Raw genomic sequence first — 18,097 nt, forward strand, 5'->3', positions numbered from 1 at the left:
CATATCTCTCTTCATTGGTTCTATCGAACACGATTAATGAGGCACATTTGAAGAATCTATTTCTGCTTGATCCAATCAGTATATCTTTAGAAACCAAAGTCCTGAGCTAAGTGGTATTTTCCTGAAACAATGAGAGCATGATTCTAATAAAGCGTACTTCTATTTCTGTAGTTGAGAATCCCATGAGCTAGTTTTGGTGGCAAATCTCTAGTGTCTAGTAAAAGTGAATTGATAGTTCATTAAAGGTTCTATGTTATTATCATCATTTTTAATCTCCTTGGGGTGATTGTAGGGTTTTGATTTTTGGGGATCTTTGAGGACCTTGATTCATTCAGTCATTAACTGGATTTGAAAATTCTTCATAAACAACTTTGATGATAATTGTAACTTTGATGATAACTTTGCTGGAAAGAAACAAACATCAAATTGTTAAGCAAAATGGGGCCAGGGGTTGAGGGCAAGCCCAGCAGCCTGCTTCTAGAAGCAGCTCCCTGCTCATGTCCAACCATGCCTCATCACCCACCCAATGACTACATCTTTTAACTGCTGTTTAGCGCAACCATCACTCTCTGTCTTGGCCAAAAGTGCTTATTAAATATTTTGCTGAGGACCCAACATATATTTACTGCATTTTAATGGCCAATCAGTCTAACAAAATTGCCAAAGAAAATATCAGCCCAGTCCAGTGTGATGTTTTTCTTGGTGAGCCCAGAGGGTCCCAGTGATTACTATTTTATCTTGAGATAAAACAGCAACCTTTTAACAAGATAGTTTCCTCTAGAGTAGAGTTGACTTTTTCCACCTGTCATTTTCAGAATTCATTCTTTTGCCCCATTGGAAGGTACACAATGATATCACCATCTTCAATTTCCCAGCCCTCATCCATCTTTTGTGTTTGCTCAAAAGTTTCTGATGTTGGTTCACAGTTCCATGTGTAAGGAATCTCAGTCCCCTGACACTGGATAAACCTATCTGCTCGAAAGATTTTGTCACTCCACTGGCTTTGGATCTCCTTTGCCAATGGTGATCTTAATCCCTTTTCAGCTGGACAGGCATTTGTCTTCCTTTTCCTACTGTCTGCACCCCCAGTATATGGGCCACAAAGAATAGGACACTGAGCATGCACATACATGCTGGATGTTAATTTTATTTATTTTTTGTTTTTGGATATTAATTTTATAATTGCTTCTAAATGTAGAATCTTAAAAACAACCTAACCTACTACCTACCTTTTTTTAAACCAAGTACAGAGTACACTGAAGTCTAGAAAGGCTAAGAAACTTATCTAAGGCCACTAAGCTGGTCAGTGTGTTACTCTGCTACTAATTAATTACACACAAATACAAATTCTCTTGTTGTAAAGGGTTGCTTGGCATATACAATGAGTTTGGCCTTTAGACTTCTTGTCTCTTAAACGTATGCATTCTACCATCCCCAACTTCACTCACCTCACCTCTGCCCCCAGCATACAGTCTCTCTCTGTCTCTGTCCCCATCTGTCAGTCTCTGTTTCACTCTGGCAAGGGGAAAATTACCTTCCCCCAACACACACGCATTTACTGCATGTATCTCTGAAATCTTTTTGAGTATCTCTGAAAGTAGAGATAACTCATCGTCACAAACATCAGACCCCTTTAATCCAAACAGAGGTGAAAGTGAGATTTCCATCTAGGGCTGATTATCTTGACTCAAGATAAAACTCATGCACTCATCCAAAACACGCTTTTGTCTTTTGCTTGAGAGAGAATATGTGAAACTGATTATATTAAACGGGCTGGAAAAGACACTGGAAGGAGGCAGAACACTTGGAACTTGAAACCCTGAGCTCTGGGTCAGCACTCCCACCCTGCACGTCTGCGGTTATTTACTACTTCTGCTTTAAGCTGTAGCCCTCCACATGGAGACACTCCAGGATGAGACTTCTCAGGGTGGAAACAGCCAGCAAGACAGCCCCTTGGCATGGTACCAAGGCACATTACCAGCTACAGAGACACAGCTCGGACTTTACATCTGAATTTCCTAAAGGGCTGGATAAAAAGCACGAAGCTCTGGATTGGGAGTTCCTGCCAGGGAGTTGGGGGTCACCCAAAAAAGGCATTCTGACTGAGCAACCACAGCTTCTCCAAAAAACAAGCAACAACTATGCAGAATATAGATCCCGATGGAATTCTTTGGTAAAGTTAGACTATAAGTCATACATACAAATGGTGGAAAGAAAGTGCATACATGTAGACAGGTAAGAGGGATACCCTGGTGGCTCAGCAGTAAAGAATTTACTTGCAGTGCAAGAGGCACTGGAGCTGCGGGTTCCATCCCTGGGTGGGGAAGATCCCCTGTAGGAGGAAATGGCAACCCACTCCAGTATTCTTGCCTGGGAAATCCCATGGGCAGAGGAGCCTGGCAGGCTACAGTCCATGGGGTCACAAAGAGTTGAATACGACTAAAGCAACTGAGCACGCACGTAGACATATCTGGCCTGCCTCCAGTACAGTGGCTGGTGAGGCAGGTTGAGGACCTCAAAGGGCTTCTGGGAAAGGGGAGGCACATTCCTTAGAACTCATAGTTTAGAGATGACACAGGGGAGGGAAAGCAAAATAGCTCATTTTCTAGCTTGCTCTTGTCTCTGTGTTCATTTGAATGAACATGCCCTTGGGACCAGGAACTGAAGGTACATCAGTGACTCAGATTAGTCCCATCTTCCAGAGTTTCCAGAGCTAGGCTCCTCTGCCCATGGAATTTCCAGGCAAGAATACTGGGGTGGGTTGCCATTTCCTACTCCAGGGAATCTTCCTGACCCAGGGATGGAACCTGCGTCTCTTGTGTCTCCTGCCTTGGCAGGTGAATTCTTTACCACGGCACCATCTGGGAAGCCAACATCTAGACATGGACCCACAAATGAGCTACTGTGAGAGGATTATGTCCATTTTCCCTGAACAGAATCTCATCTGAATCACCATTTAAATATAAAATTTGGTCAACCTCTCAATCTATTTTCTTTGTCCAAGCCCACATGACTTCATACTGTGAATATTTAGTCTATGCATTTGTCCAAAACAGTCATACCACTTTTGGGGGAAAAATGGTGACAGTAGATATACGGACCAATTTTCTGAGGATGCCCATGTGCCCACAGAGGGCAGAGCTATCAGGCACTCTGTTGAGAAGCACCCAGACAGCAAACTTGAGTCCACAGCCCATGGAAGGTTGCAGAGCCCATGCACAGAGGGGAGGTGGTGGGGAGCCAGAATGACAAGCACTTCCAAGGGGCTAATAGGGTTAGCAGTAAGACACCCTAGGAAGGCAGAACTGTATAAGAGAGCTTAAAATCTGCTGTAGGTTGGCCATTTCTCATAAAATTCAACATAGAATTATAAATTAAAATAGAATTACCATATGACCGAGCCATCTCACCCCTAGAATTAAACCCTAAAGACCTGAAAATAAATGTTGAAACGAGAAACGAGAGCTCATAAAAACACAATAGTCAACAGGTGGAAAACATCCAAACTGTTTCCACAGATAAAAGGATAAACAACATGTAGTATAATCAGACAATGGGACTTGATTTGGTGATAAAATGGAAGGAAGCCTTGACACATGTTACAGAATGGATGAACACTGCTAAGTGGACAAACCAAGATACAAAAGATCATACATGATTTCTTTTATACAAAATGTTCAGAACAGGCAAATAATCCATAGAGACAGAAAGCAGATTAGTGGTTTTCAGGGGCTGTGAAGGAAGAACAGTGCTTGCTTAATGGGTATAGTTTCCTCTTGGAATGAGGAAAATGCTCTGGACTGAGGTCGTGTAATGGCTGCATAAAATTGTGAATGAGCTAAATGGCACTGAATTGAACACTTTAAAATGGTCAAAATGAGTATGCCCTCTCTCACCACTTCTATTCAATATAGTCCTGGAAGTCCTAGCCAAAGAAATTAGGCATGAAAAAGAAATAAAGCGTGATGAAATTGGAAGAAATGAAGGAAACTGCATCTATTTATAGATGAAATGATTTTATGTATAGAAAACCCTAAGATTCCACCCATAAAACTGTTAGGACTAATAAAAAGTTTAGCAAAGTTTCAGGAAACAAAATTAATATACAAAATCAGTGTTTTACACACTAACAATTACCCATCTGAAAGAGAAAGTTAAAAAGCAATTTCATTTACAATAGCTTCAAAAACAATAAAATACTTAGGAATAAATTTAAAGGCAGTTACAGGAGGAACTTAAAGATCTGTATACTGAAATCTATAAGATATTAATATTGATGAAAAAATTAAAGAAGACAAATAAATGGAAAGACAGTCTATGTTCTTGGATTGGAAGAATTAGTACTGATAAAACACATGTAGTACCCAAAGGGATCTATAGATTCAGTGCTGCTGCTGCTGCTGCTGCTAAGTCATTTCAGTCGTGTCCGACTCTGTGCGACCCCAGAGACAGCAGCCCACCAGGCTTCCCCATCCCTAGGATTCTCCAGGCAAGAACACTGGAGTGGGTTGCCACTTCCTTCTCCAATGTATGAAAGTGAAAAGTGAAAGTGAAGTCGCTCAGTCGTGTCCAACTCTAGCGACCTCATGGACCGCAGCCCACCAGGCTCCTCCGTCCATGGGACTCTCCAGGCAAAAGTACTGGAGTGGGGTGCCATTGCCTTCACCAACAGATTCAGTGCAATCTCTATCAAAATTCCAATGGTATTTTCCACAGAAATAGGAAAAAAACTTGAAATGGATCAAAGACACCAAACTATAAAGCTCCTTGAGGTAAACACAGAGAAAAAGCTTCTTAACACTGGCCTTGGCAATGATGTTTTGGATATGACACCAAAAGCACAGATAGCAAAAGTAAAAATAAGCAAGTGGGAGCATATCAAACCAAAAAGCTCTGTACAGCAAAGGAAACAAAATGAAAAAGCAATCTGCTGAGTGGGATAAATTATCTGCAAACAATATGTCTGATAAGGGATTAATATCCAAAATATCTAAGTAAGTCATCCAAGTTGATAGCAAAAAAAAAAAGATCCCAAAATAGTCCAAATTAAAAAGATCTAAATAGACAGTTTTCCAAAGAAGATATACAAATGGCCAACAGGTACATTAAGAAATATTCAGCATCACTAATCATTGGGAAATGCAAATCAAAATCACAATGAGATATCACCTCACACCTGATAAAATGGCTATTATCAGAAAGACAAGAGACAACAAATGTTGGCAAGGATGTAGAGAAAAGAGAACCCTGGTGTTGAACAGGGAGAACAAGGAACTGTTGGTGGAAATGTGGTACTGCCATCGTGGACAATAGTAAGGCGTCTCCTCCAGAAAAAAAAAAGGAATATTATTCAGCCATTAAAACAGAAAATTCTGCCATTGTGACAAGATGGGTGAACCTGGAGGGCATTAGGCTACTGAAATAAGTCAACAGAGACAGGCAAATACTGTACGGTGTCACTTGTATGTGGAATCTAAAAAAAAAAAAAGTAAAGTGAAACTTACAGAGACAGTAGTAATCTTGTTGCCAGGGTCTGTGGTCTCATCACAGCACAATAAAAGGCAATGGAGGTGATAGATGTGCTAATTAACTTGACTCTGTTAATCATTTCATAACATATATGTATATCAAATTATCACATCATATGTTTTAAACATTCCTGGAGGAGGGCACCGCAAGCCACTGCAATATTCTTGCCTGGAGAACTCTATGGACAGAGGAGCCTGGTGGGCTATGGTCCATAGCGTCACAAAGAGTTGGACACAACTGAAGAGTCTTAGCACTCACATATGCACGCATGCTTTAAACACACACAATTTTATTCTTCCATCATCCCTCAGGAAAACTGGAAAAAATAAAGTGGTCAAATGATAAATTTTATGTTATGTGTATTTTAACACTTTTTTTTTTTTTTTTACAGACAGCCCTGCTGCCACTGAGTGGATGAACTGGCTGAGCTCCCAACCAGAATGGTCCTTTGCAGCCTCCTCACCCCTCTGGCTAGGCTGAACTGCGCATGCCCGTGCTCTCCTGCCTCTGAGCAGAAAGGCTAGTTCTAATGAGCTCAAGTGTCAGCGTACTATAAATTACGGCAAGGGGAAAAAAAGAAACAACTTGATGCATGGCTGAGGATCTAAAAGAGGAATGTCCACCATTGTTTGTGATTATGGATCACATCACAATCTAATAGCAATTTTTATTTAATCAATAATTTCCATGCTGAACAGACAGGCCTGTTACAGAGAATCGACAGGCAGGTACTGATAGCAAAAAGCCTCGTTATTAATCTTTCCTCTGCCGGCTTATCAGCCAAACTACTGTAAAAGGCACCACCAAGATGGATTTTAGAAAGCCACTTTTCTCCTTTTGCACCCCCTCCCCCTCTTTCCCTCTCCCATAACAGATCGTGTAATGGAGACTCTACATTTATTTGAGTCACCTGGGGCTTGAGCGGCATAAAAAGGCAGTTCATATTAAACAATTTCACAAATCGGGAGGACCTAGACCATCACTCAGGGTTAGCCATTATAGGCTAATAAATCATACTTTCTCTTTGAGTTGTCAGTCGCTGAAAAGCTTTGTACAAACGTTGGCATCTGTAATTCCGTAAAGGCTTTTCATCTTGAAATAAGATGCTCTGGACTGATAACTAGAATAATCCCCTCTTGATCAAGGAAAAAAAAAAATCTGCATTTTAACAATTAAAGCTCCTGCCAGAAGCCAAATGACTCAGTACTGAGACTAGAGCGAAGTTATCTCCACTGAACACCAGGAGAATACAGCCAGAACAGTGTTTTCTTTGCAGTTTGTTTGACTGGTTTATCTGGCCAGTAGGAACTGCACCATCTCTGGCCTACTTGCCCAGGAGAGGGAGGCCCGAACACTTTCACTGCCCCCTGGAAGGATTCTGGGGAAGATCTGCTCTTTCTGAGCCAAGATTCTCCTGCTTGTCCTGGAGAGAAAGCGTGGCTTCTTGGGACGAACCACCCACAAGTGCTGATACATGAAGCTAACACCCAATAAACCGCACAGGTGAGATGGGGTTGGACCAGGTGTGTCAAGAGACCTCCCCACCCCCGAATCCTGTAAAGCAGACAGAAGAGGGCACGTACACAGTTTTCTTTTCCTGACTTGAAACACATTTCCAGAACTTGAGATCATGTATCCATAACTAGAAAATAAGGCAGAGCAGAGAAACAAAACAAAGAAAACTGGTAGTAGTCACTATCACTCCTGCTGCTGCTGCTGCTAAGTCGATTCAGTCGTGTCCGACTCTGTGCGACCCCATAGACGGCAGCCCACCAGGCTCCCCCATCCCTGGGATTCTCCAGGCAAGAACACTGGAGTGGGTTACCATTTCCTTCTCATGCATGAAAGTGAAAAGTGAAAGTGAAGTCACTCAGTCGTGTCTGACTCTTAGTGACCCCATGGACTGCAGCCCACCAGGCTCCTCCGCCCATGGGATTTTCCAGGCAAGAGTACTGCAGTGGGGTGCCATTGCCTTCTTTGAGTCACTATCACTACCTGGGTGTTAAACTTTGATTAGCACCAAAGCAAGCATCTTCCAAAAGTGATCAGAGATCACTCTCCCAACACACTGATCAATCTACTTTAAATAGAGACAACAGGATTTTGGGCGCTGTAAGTAATGAGCCCGGGCCACTTACAAAAGAGACAGGGATTCCATGAGTCACCTCCCAGGTGCCCAGTTGGCAACTGGAAACTTCAAACTTCTCTCTGAACAATTTCTACAATGTCCATGTTAGCTGCGAAAACGCTGAAGTATCTCTAAACTCTCCTTCCAAGTTTTAAAAAATAATTCCCAATTCAAAGTCTTGGTTCCAGCTCTGCCCCTACCCTACTCCTGTCTTCTTCAACACAGCTTTGCAAAATTCAGCCCTCATCTTTTCAAAGCTCATGCTGGCTCAAGCTTTCTTATCAGAAACATCAATTCTCCTTACTCCATCTAGAATAGAAGTCAGCCGGCTCATCTAGCAGTCAGGTCACCCATGAAATGTTGCTTCTCCGCTCCATAACCTTACTTCCCACTACCTTTCTCCTTGCAGACACACTCTGGTTCTATCATCACTGCATTACTTACCATTCCTCAGTCCCAAAGCACAGAATGAGTCATTTTGTGTATACGACAAGAAATGTCCATCCTTATATAAGCCACTTCTAGGTAAAATTCTCCCATACTTTCTGCACCCATTAACTTCTTTCTGCTATCTTTTCCACATGGATGCTCCAGCTCCTCCCCAAAATGGTCTTTCCCTTTTTACATCCACTTGCTTTTTCAAGATAATATTTCAAGCACCATTTCATAGGCGACCTGACTGCTAGATGAGTTGTCTGACTTCCATTCTAGACGTTTCTCTCAGTCCTTCTTCCGTCCCTTCACTTTACTTTCTTTCCCACTGCTCTGTCTTCCCAATACCTGGCCCTGTCTCTTCCTGAACGGCCTGCCCTGTATGTTCTCCTAACTTAAAGGGATAGATTTAGAAAGATGAGTGTCTCAGGTTCTCAACGCCAAGTCCATAAGTCTAACTTGCATGAAGCTTTTGTCTTCTCAATACTATGCCTGAAATTTGTGTAGTGGCCACTATATGGCAAAGATGCATTGTAGCTGGTAAGAGCCTACAAAGGTGAGGGGGCACAACCAAATTACCAACATATTTATATACTCTTTTCTTAGTCTAATGAAAAACCTTAATCTCTCCATTCTTCAGTTAATTAGGCTTTTTTATTGCTACTTCTGGGTTTTATTCTTCCTTATATTTGAATAATGCTTTAGAGTTTACAAAGTACTTCCATCATATGATCTCATTCTATCCTTACAAATAAAAAATTAAAAAACTCTGTGAGGAAAATAAGATAGATATTATTATCTCCACTTTACTGATGATAAACTGAGGATTAAAGTTGTTGAGTGACTTAAAATCAGAAACAGTTTTTTGGTAGTGGGTGTGTGCTCAGTTGCTAAGCCCTGGCTGACTCTTTGCAACCCTATGGACTGTAGCCTGCCAGGTTCCTCTGTCCATGGGATTTCCCAGGCAAGAATACTGGAGTGGGTTGCCATTTCCTTCTCCAGGGGATCTTCTGGGGATAAAAAAAGTAAATATCCAACATACCATCCAATACTCTCTCCACACCCCACTCACTGGTGAATGCTAGTTTTACTGGTAACTGGCAGGGGTGGGGAGGTGAGGGTGGCTTAAGTTTAAGGCCTTGGCCTAAGCATAGTCTTTTAAGGATATGCCACTTACAATTCTCTTCTCGTGCGAACATTAATCGTTCTAGAAATGAAAAAGAAAATCTATTTGTGGCAGTATTTAGCTAATCTCAGAAAAACGTAAATGTCTCTGAATCTTCAAAAACTCCTTGCACTAGAAAATTGCTTTCTGTTCCTGGAGCTCTGTTTTATGTCAAAGTGGGAGCCTGATCTCCAACCCTGCTTGCCATGATCTCAGAAGCTGAAGTCTGAATGACTTCCTTCAGTCTGCAAGAAAAAAAAAAATAGTGATGGAATTTCTCCACTAAGACAAAGGGCTTGGCTGGTTTGGGGACTGAGAACTACTGAGTGTGCCTAACCTTAGCAAATGTGGTTTTAAAATAAAATTCTGCCAATTTATGCACAACATACAACATATACCCCATACGTGCACACACATGAATGCATATACACACAGAATATATATAAATGTAATATATAATGTCCATAAATATTATATATATGTAATACAAATATAATCACCTTTTGCTGGAGACTATTTAATGAGGTTATCTTTTATTTTTAATCCAAACATCCTAAAGCAGGGGTCCCCAACCTGTTAGGAGCCAGGCTGCACATCGGGAGGTGAACAATGGTGGGCAAGCAAGAGAAGCTTTGTTTGCTGCTCCCCATGGCTTGCTCCGCATGGCTCGCATTACCACCTGAGCCTTCCCCTGCTCCCCAGTCTGTCTTCCACAAAACTTGTCCTTGGTACCAAAAAAGTTGGGAACCACTGTCCTAAAGTCCATTTAAACAGGAGAAAACTTATCTTTAATCACAAATATACTTTTTTTGTTTTGCTGTTTTCTTTTCTTCCCACACTGCAAGAGGAAAGATTGGGGCAGTAGAGGGGTGATTCTCCCACTCCTGGGGAACATTTGACAACGTCTGGAGACACTTTTGGTCGTCACCATGGGGCATGGGCACTCCTCGCATCTACTGGGCAGAGGTCAGCAATGCTGTGAACAGGCCTCCAAGGAACAAGAGAGACCTCACCACAAAGAACCCTCTGCCCCCAGAGAGTTGAGACGTGCTAAAGTTGAGAAGCCTTGGTTTAGGGCAACCATTAAGGAGAACTTTCAGAAGGATGTTAGCACAGATGAACACATAATAGGATGAGGCTGTAAATCTCAACACAGAGCAAGCAAGTCCAGTGAGGGATCTGGAGTACAAGAAAGGGACCCACTTCTCCAGCCCTTCTCTCCGAGGTTTCATGAACTGGAGCTCCAGTCAGTATCTTTATGCAGTTATTCATTTCATGATGATATACCAATGTAAACACTGCCCAAATACCAGCCTAAACCAAGTTTTTATGGGCAATGTGTACCCACTTAGCAGCCAGTAAATATCTTCACACTTCACTTTGGTGGTATGGAGAATCACTAACATTTTATTGAGTCTAATTTTAAGCTAATTCCCCCAACTGTTTAATGAAGTAAATACTATTATTATTCTTGTTTCACAGAGAAGGAGTGTAACATGGCTGGAGTGGAGAGCAGGCTTTGAAGCCAGGCCTGTCAGCTTTGAAACGCACATTGTACTGTAGCAGAAAAGTGGTCAGCCAAAGTTTCCTAGCAGATACGGTGCTGTTTATTCTTACAAAATCACCACCATCATCCTCATCCTCACCATCATCACCAGCATCTTCACCACCATCATCACCATGATCACCATATCTCAAAAGCTGACCCCCACATATGGTCTGCTTTACGTTGACCTTAACTGTATTTCCAAAATTTCCCAGAAGCCTTTCTAGATATCCTTATACCCTTAATCTTCTTCTGAGACCCTAGAATCACAACAACACTCTACAGCTTCATTATGTCTAACCTTACATTGTTTACTATGCTTTTATGTCTCCTTGTCTCCCCCTCCCAATGAGAAGGACCATTCCAGGAAGGTTCGGCCCAAGTCCTGCTGGCAAGGTGCCCACTACTAAGCTGGGGCAGTGGGCAGCAAGAAAGCTGTGCCCAGGCCCTCTACTTGAGCTGCTGTTTGTCAGCACATACTTTTTCTGACAAACAAGAGGATTCATGATTTCAGCAAAATCTGCAAGTAAACTTTAGCAAGGTAGGCAGCCCAGCCCAAAGTGACATCATCTTTTCCTGTATAAACTGAGTCCATACACAGAGTCCCAGGGGACCAATTACTGGCAGAATCCAGAATCTCACCTAAAGTATCATTCAGAACTGGTCAAAAAGCTTTCGATAGGAAAATCCTTCCCAAATGGCAGAAACACTTATTTGGATAAAGGTTTTGATGAACTATTTCAGGAGGTATAAAATGGCTGGACAAATTTAAGAAAGCAACTAAGAAATTATTTGACACCAGTTATATCTTATTCAAAATATGGATTTGCTATTCTTCATTCGTGGGCTAAGGCACATTAGTAAAGGGGAAACTTTAATGATTCAATAATTACTCAAGTAATTAATATACCACCCTTAGAAAAATTAACTACAATTATTCTGGAGGGGACTTAATCTACAGAGATGGCAAAGACCCTGGGAAACAGATGGTGAGTACCTGCCTCCTGTGAAACCTCATCCATGGCAGGCTATACTTCCTTACCCCCTACTTCCCCAACTCAATGTGGGGGAGAGCACAGCTCAGCACCCCAGGAAAGTGTGGGAGAGCACAGCTCAAGATCACAGGTGGCTGCCAGCCAGTAAGTTGGTATCTGAAGTGAAACCTGTCTGCCATCCTTATTTTAAGGACTATCCAATTGGAATCCTTCATTTGCTTTAGGAAAACAACCGAGGCTGGGGGAGGTGAACTATCTCAGGAAGTCCCATCTGTCAGATCCACAACGGAGGAAGAGAATGGGGTCTCTAGCTTCAGTCAAGTGCACATCTCAGCTCAGGAACAATGAATATAAAATAAGCCTTAGAGCTAATATGCGGAAGCCACAAAACCCAATGGCACCACTCCTCACCCCTCCCCCATGCCACCCTGCAAAACACACACGTACATAAAACAAAGAGACATGTAACCTCTTTGAGACCCTCTGTCTGTTTCTCATTAGGGCTGCTGCATGTGATCTCTGTTTGGCCTTGGACATGGGGGACAGCACTTATTTTCACGGCTGTTTCACAGTATGATAAGTGAGAAAATAACGTTCTAAGGGGTCAAATGGTTCCAGGGAGGTCACCTCAAGGGTCAGGGCAGAGATGGGGCTGCCACTCAGAATTCCGCCGGCCCCAGGAGGCTCTCACTGGTGGGCCACACAGCCCTCTGTGCCCCCTACTCGGTATAATCTCCTGAGTGTCTTTATGGGAACAATTTCTGCAGGTGCAATTTAGGCAGTAACTCTAAAAAGAATGTGACCCTTGGGGCATGATTGTCGAAGGATGACTTTGAAGTTGGTAGCTCTTCGTCTACATTTTCCATGCAGTATTTCCAAATAATTAGAGTAACTAAATTAACTAGCAACTCCATGTAGAGAAAATAAGATCAAAATCTTCACTCATTCATTTGAGGTTTTATGTGCACACAAAACTAATTTCTGTCTCTTATCAGAGACCCTGATCACATCCTAAATTCAATTTTCTCTTAGGTAAAGATATACAATGCAACTTTAGCAAAGGGATCAAAATTAGCTGGAAAATATTTAAAATGCAAATTTGGGAACATGGTATTAATATGAAAATAATGTCTTCACCACATCGTAACTCTTCCTGGCGTTTCTACAGATGCATCAATTCTTTACAGATTAGATGTGCTTCCTTTATATCTACATCTCTATGATATTAAGAAGAAAGTCTTGCATTTTCATGCTGCTGATGTATAGAATTTGTGTTCCAATGGCAGCAAAGGTGATTATAGCTGTGTTCTTCTGATAAAGAAAACTTCAGCAAGCTTTTAAAGATCAAAATTTGCAGCATATGAAAGCATTTAAAATCCAAGTAGGTGGCTAATCATCGTATAAAACGGTGCATTTTTGACACCATGCTTAAAAGATACAAATGAAGGAGTGCAGTGACATACATGCCACCCAGATGAAGCTGGGGGCTAATACAAACACCTCTCACATTCTCTGCTGTTCGATCTCACATGCAGGAGACAGGAGCCCCCACAGTGTAACTGCCAAGGCTCTCCCTGCAGGATTATTCTGGGGGGATCAGCGTGGGGAATAAAACTGTTAAAAAATAATTTGATCTTTTTAAGACTTTTGAACAAATATTATATGTATTATTCTTTAAATGGAAAAGAACTGGTTGGAGGGGTGAAATAGAAGTTAAGGGAATGGCAGTGAGAGAGCAAACAGGTGGGCATTAGTTCTGATGATTATATTGTCTTTATTCTTCTGGATTCCACCAGTGATATTTTTAAGCATAACTAGAAGCCTGACAGTGGTGACTCACACCAAGGTACACGTTCTTCGTCCTTCACATATATTCCCTTTCCTTCTTTTTAAAAAGCCTCTCAAAGCATCAGTGGTACACACAACGCCATTCAGAAGCCAACAACCTGAGACTAACTTAGGCAGCAGGCAACGCATATTGGATATTTTTCCATTGTTCAAGAGCCAAAGCTGGAACTGTCTTTCAGGACAGAATTAATACAAGAGGGAAATGGGTCTTAGGAAGTTTTGGGAGCCTCTCTCATCTCTTCCAGAACCCAGGCCAGCAGATAGAATTTGAGTTGTTTTACACAGCAAAAAAACTAAACCAAACCAGACCAAAACAAAAACCACATGCTGTGAACCAATATTCTACAACTTTCAGAAACATGTAAGATTAATGTGTCTTGGAATATATAATGCACAACAGCAAAAAGAGAATTAATTCATCTGAGATTAAAGGGGAAGTGTGGACTTTTCACACTGTTTTGAGATGTTAGAATATGTGTCTTCACATGTCAAGGTAAGAGAAAATGCTGGCATCTTGGCAAATCATTAGTAAATTTGGTCTTAATCAAAAGTACTCTAAATTAATTTTTGTACTCTATGTCCTTCTTACTGTGTTATTCCTATTTTAACTAAGAAGGGAGCAAAGTACACTAAAAACCAGCTAACAAAAAAATACGTCTATCTTCTTAGCTTCTGGGCATAGAAGTAAATTTATGACAAATTTAATACTAGCTGGAGAGTCATGGAGCCCAATTATAATTATCTTGCTGAGAAGAGAAATTAATTAAACATCCCAGTGATAAAGACCTCACAGCAAACCTGGAATCAACACACCGTGGGAGACGGACAGGGGCTTGAAATAAAGGAGAAGGGAAGGCAAAGGCAATATTTAGCCCATCTGTTCGGACAGTAATGGACCAGGGTCATCTTTTCAAGAGAACACGGAGTGCAGTACACTGAAAACTAGACGACCTGGTGGGCAAAGTCGGCTGAGTCCCTAATTCTCCTCTTCAACTCTGTGATTTGCTAATGCGAAACACATGTCTCCCTTCTGCACCAAGTTCAAATGACTCTGGAATTCCAACCGTGCAGCTCAGCGACTGAACCAGAACAAGGGGAGAACTTGTCAGGATTTAAGAGCTTTCAGCAAAGCCCTTCAATTGCAGCCAGCACCCTATTCCACGGGAGGATATCAATTATAGATAGTGACTTGCTTTCGCAGGCAGTCGGGACTGTCAGACACTAGATAGACAACCATGAAGAATCATGAATCTTTCTATTAACTGTAAGAGGGGGAAAAAGAATGGGTCATGGCTATAAATAAGGCAGGGCATCAGAATGGTTTAACACCTTGCCTCTTGGTTGTCGGGAGCATGAAAATGCAACTAATTCACAAAATGTCCTCTCTCCAAGGAGAGTCGCAGGAGCGCACACAGTTCATACTTCGTTCTGCCCCTATAAAACTGGGTTCTGCCACTGGTTTTTGGCCCGACTGCCACCCAAGTAATTAGGTGGACTTGAACTAGCTATTCATTCCATTGACAAAAAAAAAATAATACACCAGGCCACTGCTGAAGTTATCAGATTCACCATGAGCAGGAAGGCACTTATTATGCCTGCCATGCGAAGGAAAATCAATTTGAACATACAAGTTTGGAATTTCCGCACGCCAGATAACAAGTAAAAAGGTATGGAAGAAGTGGTATTAAACCAGCATCCTTATTTATGTTTTTGTAAGTTAAAAATGTTAATTTCACTTAGCTAAATTTCCTGAACTCCTATAATTAATCTCAGACTAAAACTAATATCACAAAGCGAATATATTGGGTAGTCTCCTACTCCTGACACAAATTTCTTCTTGCCGATTTGAAGTTAAAAAGTGTCACTGCATGTGTCATTCACTCCCTAGTTGTAATAATAAAACAGATCATGGTGGCCATTTAGTTGATTGGTGAAGCAGCCTTGCCTTAAAACTACTCAGAACTCTCTGTTAAAGCATCTTTCCTACCTAAAACCTTTTGTGAGATTAGATAGAAGTATCTGTGATATCCACTGTCTTTTAAAAACTTTCCTGTGGCATAGAAGGCATGGAGAATATGCAGGTATCACCACAACCCAAAAATGTTACATTAAAACCAGCCTCTAATGAAGAACACGGTTCCTTTTAAATGTAGACTTAGAATATACTCCTATTGCCTTTCCCATTTGATAACAGCTGGACCAAAATCAGGGTAGTCCTTGGAAAAATGACTTGTCCACAGAAAAGGCACCATGAGACTGAGTCCTCTCTCAGAAGGACGTTTTAAAGGGCAAGCAGCACTGCCAACAGCTCGTTTATGACGACAGGTTTTGTACAAATAGTTCTTCCCAAGTACGCTGTTCACTCACTCTATCACTGAGGGTATTCTTGGCCTCTTCCCCTCTTTGGGATTATTTCCCCATACTAAAAGAAAAATTCCAAACTTTTTTTTCTTCTTTAGTGTTACAATGTCTGTGGTTTCTATTAAAACAGTCAGCAAGAATAAAAGGCCATTAAGTCAGGCTTGGCTTAAAAATAACACTTGCATCAAATTAAAGAGCAGGAATCAAATTAAGTTCATGGAAAAATCTGGAAATACACCCTAATTAAAAACATTTGACTTTTAGTTTCTTGCTGGCTTGAAGAAATCTAGAATTCTCTCTATCCTATTACAAGGAAACACAATTAAAAAAGAAATGGGGAGGAGGGACCCAGATGTCATGTTAAACCCTCAAAATGTTCTATATATGATGGACTTTAAAACCTGGTAAACCATGTATTTGACCCTATAATGTAACTGCTGATAGCTCAGCTGGTAAAGAATCCGCCTGCAATGCAGGAGACCCCAGTTCGATTCCTGGATCAGGAAGATCCTCTGCAGAAGGGAGAGGCTACCCACTCCAGTATTCTCAGGCTTCCCTTGTGGCTCAAATGGTAAAGAATCCACCTGCAATGCAGGAGACCTAGGTTTGATCCCTGGGTTGGGAAGATCCCCTGGAGAAGGAAAAGGCTACCCACTACAGTATTCTGGCCTGGAGAATTCCATGGACTGTATCATCCATGGGATCGTAAAGAGTCGGACACAACTGAGTGACTTTCAATAATAATAATAATAATAATGTAACTGCAGCATGTGCATATATTAGCAGATGGGCCAGGGTACGGAAGACACTCTTCAAAAGCCCAAGCAATTGACATATATACATCACTATATATAAAACAGATAACTAATGAGAACCTACTGTTTAGCACAGGGAACTCTACTTAGTGCTCTGTGCTGACCTAAATGGAAAGAAATCCAAAAAAGAGGGGATATATGTATTCGTATAGCTGATTCAGCAGAAACTGTCGCAATATTGTAAAGCAACTATACTAAAAAAAAAAAAAAAAAGCCCACGCACGCAGCATATGAAACATGGAGGGTGTGTCAGGAATTGTATAATCTTAGTGTTTTAACGGGCTTCCCAAGTGGTGCAGTGGTAAAGAATCCGCCTGCCAAAGCAGGAGATGCAAGGGACAAGGATTCAATCCCTGAGTTTGGAAGATGCCCTGGAGTAGGAAATGGCAACCCACTCTAGTATTCTTGCCTGGAAAATTCCACGGACAGAGGGGCCTGGTGGGCTGCAGCCCACGAGTCACAAAGAGTCAGACATGACTGAGCTGAGCGACTGGACATAGTACAGCGCACACAGCACAGTGTTTAAATGGAGGAGAGTTATCAAGTGAAAGGAATCGCCTAAAAAATAAAAAGTGTAAAAGAGAATGGAGTGGGTATGTGTATGGTATGTCTGAGTGACGGGAAGGGAGAGGAGGGGATCCCAAAGAAAGCTACTCCATCAGATTTTCTGTCGTATTTAAAGCTTACAAAAGGGTTCCACATGGCAAACCATCTTTAATGCCTTAATGCAGCCCTGTGCCTTGACATCGTTTCATCCCTGATTATCCAAATGCCCTTCCATCTCAGCTATTCCTGGTCCCATTTGCCAGGGAGACTCCACTGGTCTGAGAAAGTACCAAAGATGAAGCACCAGCTGAGGACACAGGACTAATCAAGTATGCGTGTGTGTGTTGGGGTGGGGGTGGTGGTGGGGTGCCCTGCATTTTCTTAAATAACAGGCAGGGGAGCAAAGCAGAGACTTCTGAATCTGGTGTGGGAAGAGAAGGTGAGGTTCTCAATCTGACCACGCTGCAGTTTCCAAAACATACATCACTATACACATTTTAAAATACATATCACTTTTTTCTAATAACTATGGGCCTGCAAGAATTAGCTTCAAGCCAAGAAACTGTGCTAATGGCTTATCCTGAACCATTACCTACTTCTCATAGAGAATGCTAACTGCTGTCTTAAATAATGGGAGAGTCCTGAAGTGGTGAGGGTGAGGACAGTAAGGCAGAAAGGAAAAAAAGAACTTTCCCCACCCCTCCGATTTTTTTTTTTTTGTATTGTTACTGG

At 41.7% G+C, this 18,097-nt stretch overlaps 1 protein-coding gene across 7 annotated transcripts in view; it reads right to left on the minus strand.

Moving 5' to 3' along the window:
- GLI3 (GLI family zinc finger 3) overlaps positions 1 to 18,097 on the minus strand; it is a 318,882-nt gene that overhangs the window by 57,931 nt on the left and 242,854 nt on the right. The gene's annotated exons all lie outside the window — the stretch shown is intronic.

Source organism: Bos grunniens, chromosome 4 (genome assembly GCF_055505025.1).
Source record: "Bos grunniens cultivar Pamir isolate PY7600 chromosome 4, Bosgru_T2T1.0, whole genome shotgun sequence".
NCBI classification, from domain to species: Eukaryota; Metazoa; Chordata; class Mammalia; order Artiodactyla; family Bovidae; genus Bos; species Bos grunniens.